This window comes from Aquarana catesbeiana, linkage group LG02, assembly GCF_042186555.1.
Source record: "Aquarana catesbeiana isolate 2022-GZ linkage group LG02, ASM4218655v1, whole genome shotgun sequence".
NCBI classification, from domain to species: Eukaryota; Metazoa; Chordata; class Amphibia; order Anura; family Ranidae; genus Aquarana; species Aquarana catesbeiana.
This window is the reverse complement of record NC_133325.1, coordinates 448522635-448536369: the sequence shown is the minus strand read 5'-3', so window position 1 is coordinate 448536369 and position 13735 is coordinate 448522635.

Here is a 13735-nt window from a genome sequence, read left to right as displayed (position 1 = left end):
AATTCGACGCACAGAACGTACGTACGACACGTGCGCAAGGCCCCTCTTTATACACTACGCATGTGTGAAACTCCGCCTGCGCCGCCCGCCCCTGACGTTCGATTTTAACTCATGTTCTCCGCCCATTTTTTGTTACGGCGCGTAGTGGAGTTAAAGAATGGCGGAGACACCTGAAATGTTGACGACCTCAGGTAGTGGAGACAGCCCGGAGGCTGGAACGTCAACGAAATCTATGAGGCCTAGATTTAAGGCCTCTAATATGAGTTTTAAAGAGATGGTGGAGATGGTGGCCATTCTTCACAAAGACGACTATGATGGCAATTATGGGCCGTACGCACGGCCAAATTTGCGCAAGGCCAAAATAATGGCGAAGGTCGTGGAGACTTTGCAGGCATCTTTTGGGGTCCAGCGCTCCAAAGATCAATTGAGAAAAAGATGGTCTGACCTGAAACTCGGGGAGCCGGATCAATACCGACGTATCCGGAAAGTTCTTAAAAAAAGTAAGTACTTGTCGTGTTTTTCTCTTGTGTTTATTACCTTGTATACTGCTCCATGTGCTTTTCCTTCCTATACGATTTTTTGTTCATCGTTTTAAACGATCTTTTAATAAACCTCGTTACATATCCATATATATATATATATATATATATATATATATATATATATATATATATATATATATATATCTATCTATCTATATTTATATATATCTATATCTATCTATATCTATCTATATTTATATATATCTATATCTATATAGATATAGATATATCTATATATATATATATAGATATATCTATATCTATATCTATATCTATATCTATAGATATAGATATAGATATATATCTATATATATAGATATAGAGAGAGAGAGAGAGAGAGAGAGAGAGAGAAATATATAGAGAGAGAGAAATATAGAGATAGGTAGATAGATAGATATAGAAATGTAAAACATTCTTTTTGAATATTTGAAGTTATCTTAATTTTTTTTCTTTACATTTAGTTAGATATTTAGAGATTTTGTTCCAGATATAGAGAGAGATCAAAAGATTATTAACTATATTTTGAGATATTGATATCTATCTATCCGATATGTCTTTATAATTTTAAATATTGAGGTAAGATAGGAACTCTACACAAACCACTTCACTACAAATGTTGGAAAATTACTATGTCCTAAAATATCTGTGTGCTAATTAGATTAATAATTTTTTGTTTCACATAGGGGAAAAATCACTCAGCCAACAACAAGAAGACAGTCCACCCCAAGCAAAACATGATTGGGCAATCAGCCCAAGTCCCATTGAGGATGTGGAGGAAGGAGAGGTGGGCGACATGGGCACCCCACCAGGTGAGTGTCTGACACACCAGCTTACGTTAATCTATGCATGGCTGCCTTTTGTTTAATGTAATTTTTCTACTCTATTTTAGGGGATCTTGTTGTGCTTCATTCAAGCAACAGTGCCACCCCCGAGGATGTGGAGGAATTAGGCTACATGGGCACCCCACCAGGTCAGTGTCTGAGACAACAGCTTTATTTATGGTAAGGTAAACTATGTATGTGTGCATATTTCTAAAGACATTTTTTGGTTTCATTCCACTTTAGGTACAACAACAAGAAGTGACTATTTCACCTCTGAAAGTGCCCAACGGCTAATTGGTCAAATAATGGCCTGGAATAAAGACATTGATGAAATGCGTAATCGGCTGGATCGTATGCAGCAGGAAATGAAGGACATGATTGATGTTTTGGGTCGAATCTAAATGCCCTTTTTTAAACCCCAAAACATCAATCATGTCCTTCATTTCCTGTTTTGCTGACCCCATTCTGGGCCTTCTCTTTCTTTTTTTGGCAGAACATAAATGGCTGTTTAACCTAATGTCAAAAAGGAGGGCTGTTTCTCGTATATACCTCAAAAATCCACAAAAAAATAAAACTTGATTTTCTAAAAAACACAAAAACAAAAAAAAGTGATTTTAAAAAAAACAAAAAAAAAAAAAATTAATTTTAAAAAACCCAAAAAAAAAAAAAATTAATTTTAAAAAACCAAAAAAATAAAAAAATTGATTTTAAAAAACCCAAAAAAAAAAAAATTAATTTTTAAAAACCAAAAAAATAAAAAAATTGATTTTAAAAAACCCAAAAAAAAAAAAATTAATTTTTAAAAACCAAAAAAATAAAAAAATTGATTTTAAAAAACCCCAAAAAAATAAAAAAATTAATTTGAAAAAACCAAAAAAATAAAAAAATTGATTTTAAAAAACCCAAAAAAAATAAAAAAATTAATTTGAAAAAACCAAAAAAATAAAAAAATTGATTTTAAAAAACCCAAAAAAAATAAAAAAATTAATTTGAAAAAAACAAAAAAATAAAAAAATTGATTTTAAAAAACCCAAAAAAAAAAAAAAAATTAATTTTTAAAAACCAAAAAAATAAAAAACTTGATTAAAAAAACAAAAACAAATAAAAAAACTTGATTTGCAAAAACCAAAAAAAAACTAAAAAAACTTGATTAAAAAAAAAAATAATTAAAAAAACTTGCTTTTAAAAAAAAAAAAAAAACAAAACTTGATTTTCCCAAAAAAAAAAAAGCCTGTTTGCGAAAATCAAAAAGCCAAAAATATTTTTTTGTGGATTAGGTAGAAATATTTAAATATAATTATATTTTGCTACATTATTAAGATATCATTATATTTTTGTCTATGAACATTTTATACTAAATGCAGAACTGAATGCATAACAACCATTAATAAAAACATCTCCTTATAGGATTTTCAAAAATGTGTGGTTTGTTATTTCAAGGCTCAGTATCAGTTTGGTTATAATTGTAAAAAAGTTGTTTACAGTGGCAATGGAGCTTATTTAGACATTTTTAAAATTCAAATACAGTTGGCACTACAACTGCTCGACCATAACCTAGGAGACAGCCCAAAAGAAAGGCAAGCAATAAAGATAATGCCAGATTTCCTCAATATTTTTTTTATTGTAAAAAATTATATATCCTGGCCCATTGCAATGGCCCCCCTACCCATAAAATAATTAACATATTGCTGTCTAACTTGACGGGCACTTTGGGGGGCCAAGCCAGTACGGACAGTATCCAGGCCTGTAAGGTTGGCTTCTATTTGTCCGGCCTCAGGCCCAACTGTGCCTATATAATTGGTCGAATGCTTGTTTAAAAAGTTGTGCAGAATGCAGCACGATAAAATGATAAAATTAAGTTTGTATTCCGCCAAATTAATGGCTGTTTGAAACAGGCGGAACCGGCTGGCCAGAATTCCAAACGCATTCTCAACCACTCTTCTAGCTCTGGCCAGCCGGTAATTAAAAACCCTCCTCTCCGGGGTGAGGGTTCTTTGGGGGAATGGCCTCATGAGGTGCTTGCTGAGAGCGAAGGCTTCATCGGCAATGAAGACAAAGGGGAGTCCTTCCACGTTATCCTCATCAGGTGGCAATCCCAGGCCACCACTCTGGAGACGCTGGCAGAACTCCGTCTGGGCAAATACTCCTCCATCCGACATCCGGCCATTCTTCCCCACGTCCACATATAAAAAATCATAGTGTGCCGACACCACCGCCATTAAAACAATACTGTGGAACCCCTTATAATTAAAATAATATTACCCCGAATGGGGTGGTGGCACAATGTGGACATGTTTCCCATCTATAGCCCCTCCACAATTGGGAAAGTCCCAACGGCTGGCAAAATGGGATGCCACAGTCTGCCATTCCTGTGGCGTTGAAGGAAACTGGGGAATCAAACAAGAAAACCAAAATCAATTAATTTGGAAGCTAACATTGCAAGAAAATTAGACAATTAAAAACATTATTCCCCAGCATCAGTATAACATTCAATAATTTCATTCTTCTGGAATAACTAATATGGAAAGGCACACTTATCAGATTGCTCACCCCCTCTGATGGAACATTGATTACATTTTAGGGGGTTGTGAAATCCCTAAAAAAAATTACTTTTAGGACACGCAGGAATTTAGGGACTAAAAAGGCTACAAGACTGCAGTTGTCGCACTCTGCAGGTGCAGTTGCTAACCAGCTTACAGTAAATGAGGTAATGTAAAAAGGCATTCATGTTGCAAGGAGTACACAATCACAGGCAAGGGCAATTAATGAAAACACTTTGAGGCTTGCATATGATTTGATGATAGAAATCAGCAGAGCTTCTGCTCATTTACTAAAGCACTGGAACAAATGCACTTGTAGAGTGCACATGCATTTTGCAAACTGCAACATATATTTGCTTTAGACAAATCAACACCACAGAACATTCAAGCAAATTTTAACGAGGGTGGGGGTGGGGGGGGTTGTGAAATCTAGATAATTGCTCATTAGCAGCACACTATTTGGAGTGAGTTTAGGTGGGGGTGGGTGGGGGGGTTGTGAAATCTAGATAATTGCTAATTAGCAGCACACTATTTGGAGTGAGTTTAGGTGGGGGGGGGGGGTTGTGAAATCTAGATAATTGCTAATTATAAGCACACTAAATACACTCCAACAAAATACATTCAAAATGAGTAGACTAGGTGGATATGTTCCCATCACTTCATGCTGGGAAGGTTATTGAAGGAAAATATACATGCATGACAAAAAATAACAGGAAAAAATGCCAGCATGTGTGAGGATAAAAAGGGGACATTCACACTATATTGCAATGATGGTAAGTAGTGTTTGAAGCAAGAAATACATTACATTATCAAAGATTACATAAAAGAACATGTGATGCTAATAAAAGAAAAATATCTTACCTTAATATAGTCCTTCTGCAGGACCTGTATGATGGCAGAACAGGTCTCTGGGATAATGATCCCCAGAGCCTGGGGGGAGATGCCTGTCGAGAACTTAAGGTCCTGCAGGCTTCTCCCTGTGGCCAAATACCGCAAGGTAGCGACCAGCCTCTGCTCCGGAGTGATGGCTTGCCTCATGCAGGTATCCTGCCTGCTGATATAGGGGGTCAGCAAAGCCAACAAACGGTCAAAAACGGGGTCCGTCATCCGGAGAAAGTTCCTGAAATCCTCAGGATTATTCTCACGGATCTCACGGAGCAAAGGCATGTGACAGAACTGGTCACGCTGAAGCAACCAATTCTTGGTCCATGAACTCCTCCTCGCCCTGTTCATGGACTGGTCTTGGGCTGAAGAATAAACTACAGCACCAAGCACATACAATGCACGAGCTCTACGACGAGTACGTACAGGTAACATGGCTTCAAAACGGTCGGCTGGTCAGAACGCACTAAACAGAACGCACTGAAGAACAGCAAGGCCTGTGAAGAACGACCTGAAAATCAGGAACGAGCGGCCAATAAAACAAAGATTTCTCAATGCCAACTGACCAAACGCACTGAAAAGCAGATACAAACCTCACAAGCACAGACTGAACAACAGTTAAAACGAACTGAAAAATACGAGTCTCACAAGCGCGAATCGTCTCTCACCAAACTTCTACTAACACGAGATAAACACGAGATTAGCAGAAGGAGCCCAAAGGGTGTCGTACGGGCTATTGAACTTCCGTTTTATAGTCTTGTCGGACTTGGTGTACGTCACCGCGTACTAGGCTGTCGTACTTTTGTGTGGTCGTGTGTGTGCAAGTCCGTTCGTAAGAAAGTCTGCCGCAAGTCCGCCGAAGGTACGTCGGAAGTATGTCGGACAGGCTGTCGGACTTTTGTAGGTGAAAAGTCCGACCATGTGTACGCGGCATAACACTGCTAGAAACCTCCTCCACTTGTCATTTACGGATTATTAGGGTGCTGGCTCCAATGAGCTATCTCCACTCCAACATAGGAAATATGCACTAAATAAGAGTCGCTCTCCACAGTAAAATCCACTTAGTGTTTTATTCCTTGAAAAAAGAAAGATGGATGCATACATACATAATGTCTCCACTTCACTCCCCAAGCACATTTCACCGACAACGGGCTTACTTTTAGAGAGACCTGGATTAAACACATTTGGGGACTATGAATGATATATTTAACAGACCAAAGTGAGCAAATAGAAAAAGTTCATTCCTATTGTTTTAAAAAAAAGATTGTTTTTAGTTTTTAGTGAAAAAAAAAAAACTTAAACTTATAAAATAACTAAATTAAAATGTACTCAAAATCATTATATTTTCCCTTTAAAATAGCTAAATCATAATCTTGATTAATCTGTATTGAAATACTGTGATGCGTTCTAAATTAAACAGTCAAGCAAGACCTCCAAAAAACACCTACCTTTCTGAGCACCTTATGATGGCACATTGCTTTCACTTTTCTTTACAAATGAATACCTGTGTATTGAAATAATTGCAGGGACTTTACTAATCTTAAACTGGCCATAGATGGGTCATTTTTTTTGTTCAGCCAACAGGTAGAACAAAAAAACTGAACTAATTCCCCCATCCAGACATTTAAGGTAGATGGGGGAATCCTAGGAGCTTTGCTATGGCAGCTGCGGCAATTTTGGGGGGAGCCCCTTCATATATAGAGACCTATCCCTCAGTCACTCCCTCCCCATGGGCGTCCGCAGAACTTTTTTCAGGGGGGGGCATCATTTTAGGGTCACCCATGCATCGCCCCTTTTCGACAATGTCATTATCACATTATCGTGGTCAGAGACTGCTGACGTAGTACAGTCCCTAGGATAAGTAATGGATAATGGCCAACAGGCCCTTTTACCAGACCCAGCGAAATTACAGCAGTGATCCCTCCGGCTGAATGATCGATCACTCTGGGTTCCCAGGGGCGACTCTGGTCAGTAGTGCAGCATGTCTGTAACCTGGTAGTGGCTCAGTCTCTCTCTCTCTGGTGGCGCTGGGCAGCGTGGCTCTCTGGCTTCTGCTCAGCACACTCCTCATTCTTTGTCTTTTAGCACGCTCTCCCTCAGCTTTTTTCTAGGCTGCAGTCTCTCAATCTCTCTCTTGATTGAGCTGTAGCCTCCTCCCTGTGGAAAATGGGGCTGCCAATCTTTGGGACTACATATCCCATGATGCTTTCCTCTCCTAGTCTCCTTTGATTGGCCCTCAGTTATGGCCAATAGAGAAGGAACGGAGCGGACAGGAAGCTGGGCGGGGAACCTGGTGAGAGCTGCTGTCTCTTCTCCCTGACAGGAGAGAGGGGGGGCAAGCGGGGGAAACCTCTGATAGCCCGCAGCTCGCCTTTCTCCTGTAACAGCGCTGCCGAGTTCTCTGCTGCACTGAGCAGGGAAAAGAGCCCGAAGTCACACTACACTGATGGGGGGGCTTGACAGCACCTTGATGGTGTCACCCCACTGGCAGGCGGCACCCAGGTGTGGGCTGCCCGCACCCTGATAGCGACGCAACTGTGCTGAATTTAAGATCCGATCCCTGATTCCAGGGAGGCACTTGACCCCCCTTGTCCGTACCTGCGAACACCAATGTTCAGGGACATTGCTGCCTAATATATCCCACCCACTTTTAGGCGAAATTGTAATGAGATAATCAATGTTATTCACTTTACCTATCAGTTGTCATAATGTTATGGCTAATTGGTGTATAACTCTACTATTAATGCAGCGCTGACCCCCTCACAGGGCTCTTTCCTCTTTCCAGGGCCCTGTCGCAAGTGGGTGGCTGCATATAAAGGAACCGATTTCTCCATTTCCCCCCCGGAGGAAAGTAGACAGGCGGTCAGGAGGCAACAAACTGCTTCTTTGCCAGCTGTCAAATGCCTCTGAAAAGCAATCTTAACACGCTTTTCAGAGGAACAGCATTTTTCTGCTGGTGCTATGAACAAGCGGCAAATAAAATCAGTTCTGATTGTACACATATAGGGGGGTCAGGATTTAAAGCGCACACATAAAATGTGCATACATACATGTAAACTACTAATTTAAAAAACTATCTCTAAAAAAAAATATATATATATATGTGCAACCATATAAACCCATTAATCAGAGAGCCTGAAATCATCTCATTCTAACGATTGCTTTAAAAACACTGGAGATCAAACTCTTTGTTTAATCCCCCCGGTGATAAAGTCCCCAATTGGTGTATCCACCAGGACTCGCGCTTGCTGATTTCTCTAATATAATTGCATCCTCTCCAATGATGCCTCTGGCCTCTATCCCCCAAAATTGCATCCCCTCCGGGTTTTTTGTTGTGTTTGTCCCTAAAATAAATGGATAGGTGGTGTTTGTCAAATCCATGTCTAATAATTCTTATGTGTTCTTCTATTCTAACCTTGAGAGCTCTCTTTGTTCTACCGATGTAAGTTAAATTGCAGGGACATTTGATGGCATAAACTACCCCTTTCGTTTCACAGGAAATAAAATCCCTGATGTTGTATGCCTGATTATTCTTGGGGTTAATAAAGGTTTTTCATTTTTTAACATTCTTTGGGACTCGGACACAGCTATAGCAATGACCACATCCATAAAAAACCTTAATGTCCCAGAACATTAATGGTCTGGATGGTGGAAGTTCTACTACGTTGTGTACAATTCTGTCCCTTAGGTTAGGGGCCCTTTTATAAACAATTTTTGGTTTACTGGGTAAAGAATCACATAATGATGCATCCTGCTTTAGCACCTGCCAATACTTAGTAACGATCCTTTCTACATCCTTATTCTGAATGTTATAATCCAAAACCAAACTGAACTCATTACGTAAGTTCCTCTCCCTACCTGTAGTGTCCTCCAGTAATTTTTCTCTATCCATATTTCTAATTTTAATCCTTTCTCTCTCCAGGAAGTCAGCTTCATATCCTTTATCCCTAAACATCTTCGTTACCTTATCAGTTTTTTTTTCAAAATCTCCAATTCCTTCTTATTCGCATGTATTGTTCCCTGGGAATGTTAACAATCCAGGGTTTGTAATGGCAACTCATCGTGGGAATGTAAGAATTCTGATCTGTATCCTTAAAATATGTAATCGTCTTCATACCATATTGGGTGTTACTAATCTCTAAGTCCAAAAAGTGTATCTTTTGATCACCGATTTCCCATGTAAGACTTATTTTGTGGTCATTTTCATTAATTGTTAATAACAGGGATTCCAATTCATTTATCTCTCCTTCCAAAACAATAATCAGATCGTCAATAAATCGTTTGTATAAAAGAATTCTAGGTCAGGATTCAATAGAACCCCCTCCTCCTCCCACTTTGCCATATACAAGTTAGCCACGCTGGGTGCAAACTTTGCCCCCATTGCGACACCCCTTATCTGCAAAAAATAGGTGTTATTGTACCAAAAATAATTATGTGTCAAACAAAATTTCAAACTCTTTAAAATTAACTTTAGTTCCTTACGTATATACCTCTGACTTCTTTTTAACACCCACTTAACTGCTTGTATAGCTCCATGGTGATCTATATTAGTATATAAGGAGGCTAAATCAACCATTGCAAACACTACACCATCGCCCGCATTGCATTGTTTAAGCAATTGTAACGTGTGTTTTGTATCTTTAAGAAATGCTCTAGTATCCCTTACTAAGGGCTGGAGATGGAGATCTATGTACTCCCCAAACCTTGCGGTTAGAGATTCAATCCTACTGACAATGGGTCTACCTAGGGGGTTTGTCCTGTCCTTATGAATTTTCGGTATAGAGTATATAACTGGAGTTCTACATGTGGTAGGTACTAAATAGTTTTCCTCATGCTTATTCAATATATTTTTACTCACTCCATATTGGACTAACTCTTCTAATTCTTTCTTATATTGCTTTATAGGATTTGTATCTAGAATTTCATAAGTCTCTCTATCTTCCAATATCTTATTCATTTCCTGTTTATACTGGTTAGTAGATAGCACCACAATTCCCTCCCCCCTTGTCCGATGGGAGAACAACAATATCGTTACGTGTTTCCAAAAGTTTGATACCTTTTTTGATATCCCTCTGTTTGTATACTTTTTTAATCGGTAATTTCTCAAGGTCAATTGTCAGTTTTGTTCTACCTGAGGTAGGTTGTCTGTCTTTTGGAAGGAAAACCTATATATACTGTACATTTTTGCTACACATATAAAGGATTTTTTAAAGTGACATGGTCTATACTATCTTTTTTGATACAGATCCATTATATAGAACTACATGTTTATAGGCTTAAAAGCCCTTCACCATACTCATTAATATCCTTTTGGATACAGCCTTCTTGCATGGCAGATATTATATTATATTATAGCTTTCACAAGGTAATGACAATATGAGACATCTCCCACTTTTTCTTTTGGTCCTTTTTAAATAGTTTGTACCTACAAGAGAATTATTCCCTTTTTTGTAGTATATTAATACATTCCTACTTTTTATAGAAACCTGACAATTTGTCTGTAGTCTGGATTATTTGTATATCAATCTATTATGACAAACCCTCCCTTCCGTCCTGGCTCTTTGTTTTGTTTTCCTCTTTTCCCCCCTTTTCCATTTCAGCATGTGGGGATGAGGTCCTTTATGCAAGGGCTGTACTGTTATAATGTGATTGTTGACATTCGTTATCTCATCTAGATTGCGTTATATTTAAAGTCTGTATCAGTGACTCCTGGCGAAGAGGACAATGTCCAAGAAACTCGTTAAGCCATAAAGACCAATACATGCAAACAGAAAAAAAGAAAAAAAAAAGAAAAAAGTAAGGCTGAAAACTGCTCCCTAACATGAGACACCTCCATCCCTATATTGCACAAAAAAACAAAAAAACAAAAATTCGACCATGGGACTTTAAATGAAGTGTCCATGATGATCACAGGTAGTCCTAAAAACAAAGCCAAAATGACATACATCAGAAGTATTATGAGTACAGATATACATGCTACATCTCTAATTCGACGCATTTCACGAGCTCTCCTCGCATCATCAGGGGCTGATGTGTATATCTGATGTCTGTAACAACAAGTAAAAAATTAGATTGGAGTATAGGTTATGATTGGACAAAAGTATGAAGCCAGAACTAGTGATCCCATACTCACTTTGTCAGGTGATTGGCTCCAGGGGCCGACCCCCGGCAAGGGCAAGCGGAAAACATCTCCCACGGGAGCTGAAGGGACGAAGGCCAAAGCATGGAGGACCGAGGTCAGGCGTAGGGCAGGCATGGCAAAAAGATGGAAAAAAGGAGGGGAGGATTGGACCCAAATGTCACCCAAGATCGTTGCAGAGCGTGCTCACTATAATGAAATATATGAGTATGAATGTGTATATATATATATATATATATATATATATATATATATATATATGGGTCTACAGTAATAGATGTAACAGTATCCTGAAAATATAAAATAGTATACTCTAGTGCAAAGGGTACAGAAGTGTCCAACATTACATGAAAAAGAAAAAAGAAAAAGAAGGAGAAAAAGAAAAGGAAAAGGAAAAAGAAAAAAAGAAAGAAAGAGAAGAAGAAGAAGAAGGGGGACCCAAATGTTGCCCCTAGGTCTTGCAGGGTGTATTCACTGTAATGAAATATATGAATGTGTATATGTAGGTGGTTAATATAACAATAATCATGGTATCCTGAGTTACCCATGAATTTTGTATGGTGTACTCATTATGAGAAATTGTAAATATGTATATATAACTCAAATGATTGGTATCAAGATATTATAGGAGTATCAGATGGTATACTGGCATACAGGGAATACAAGGATGTCCTGTGAGACATAGGGGAAAACAGTGTAAGGTGACTGAAGGGAGTGTGAAAAAAGGAGAAGTGAAGGGTGGTGTGGAAAGGAAGAAAAGAAAGGGAGAAAAGATGAATGAAGATGGTCACAGAGGGAAAATTGAAAAACAGAAAAAACTATAAAGAAATAGGGGAAGTGAATTGAATAAAGGGAGTGAGGGTATATGCAAATGACACTCCACAATGTACGTGGATGGTGAGTGCGCTAAAGGAATGGCATATAACGAAATGTAGTAGTAGAGATGATGCTTACCAATGTGCTCTCTCATCAATGTGTAAGAAGGACCCAGCGGGGGAAAAAAGTTTGCCATGCCAAAACCCCCGCCTAAATACCCGGACATCCGCCATGGCCTCCGCCCCTAACGTCATGCGGCTGGCAGTAAGGAGGAGGACCCACAGCGCGCTCTCCGGGATACGGCAGAGCGCATCGGAGATCCCCGCCCATTGCCTAGGATGACACGCTGTGCGCAAGGAGTGGGGACACTGCTGAATGCGGAAGTCTACCACTGTGCACAAGGCATGGCGCCGATGCACGTGGTGGCTCCGCCCCTCCTGAAGTGGGGAAGCGGAGACAGCAGGGGAATGATAACCCCATTTAGTGCATCGCAGCTCCCGGGGTAATAGGACCGCCACCCTCAACCGAGGGGCAGACCTAAAGGGGGCAAGGAACACAAGCAAGAAAGGGAGTCATCTGAGAATGACCAATTTCCTGATATACTGAGGATCAGAAATGTATATTTACCAACAGGATCTGGGAGCAGCAACAGACTCGGGGCATATTAGGTGTCTTCCACCTGAGTTAAATAGAGAAAAAAGAAAGGCTGAAAACTGCTCCCTAACATGAGACACCTCCATCCCTATATTGCACAAAAAAACAAAAAAACAAAAATTCGACCATGGGACTTTAAATGAAGTGTCCATGATGATCACAGGTAGTCCTAAAAACAAAGCCAAAATGACATACATCAGAAGTATTATGAGTACAGATATACATGATACATCTCTAATTCGACGCATTTCACGAGCTCTCCTCGCATCATCAGGGGCTGATGTGTATATCTGATGTCTGTAACAACAAGTAAAAAATTAGATTGGAGTATAGGTTATGATTGGACAAAAGTATGAAGCCAGAACTAGTGATCCCATACTCACTTTGTCAGGTGATTGGCTCCAGGGGCCGACCCCCGGCAAGGGCAAGCGGAAAACATCTCCCACGGGAGCTGAAGGGACGAAGGCCAAAGCATGGAGGACCGAGGTCAGGCGTAGGGCAGGCATGGCAAAAAGATGGAAAAAAGGAGGGGAGGATTGGACCCAAATGTCACCCAAGATCGTTGCAGAGCGTGCTCACTATAATGAAATATATGAGTATGAATGTGTATATATATATATATATATATATATATATATATATATATATATATAAATGGGTCTACAATAATAGATGTAACAGTATCCTGAAAATATAAAATAGTATACTCTAGTGCAAAGGGTACAGAAGTGTCCAACATTACATGAAAAAGAAAAAAGAAAAAGAAGGAGAAAAAGAAAAGGAAAAGGAAAAAGAAAAAAAGAAAGAAAGAGAAGAAGAAGAAGAAGGGGGACCCAAATGTTGCCCCTAGGTCTTGCAGGGTGTATTCACTGTAATGAAATATATGAATGTGTATATGTAGGTGGTTAATATAACAATAATCATGGTATCCTGAGTTACCCATGAATTTTGTATGGTGTACTCATTATGAGAAATTGTAAATATGTATATATAACTCAAATGATTGGTATCAAGATATTATAGGAGTATCAGATGGTATACTGGCATACAGGGAATACAAGGATGTCCTGTGAGACATAGGGGAAAACAGTGTAAGGTGACTGAAGGGAGTGTGAAAAAAGGAGAAGTGAAGGGTGGTGTGGAAAGGAAGAAAAGAAAGGGAGAAAAGATGAATGAAGATGGTCACAGAGGGAAAATTGAAAAACAGAAAAAACTATAAAGAAATAGGGGAAGTGAATTGAATAAAGGGAGTGAGGGTATATGCAAATGACACTCCACAATGTACGTGGATGGTGAGTGCGCTAAAGGAATGGCATATAACGAAATGTAGTAGTAGAGATG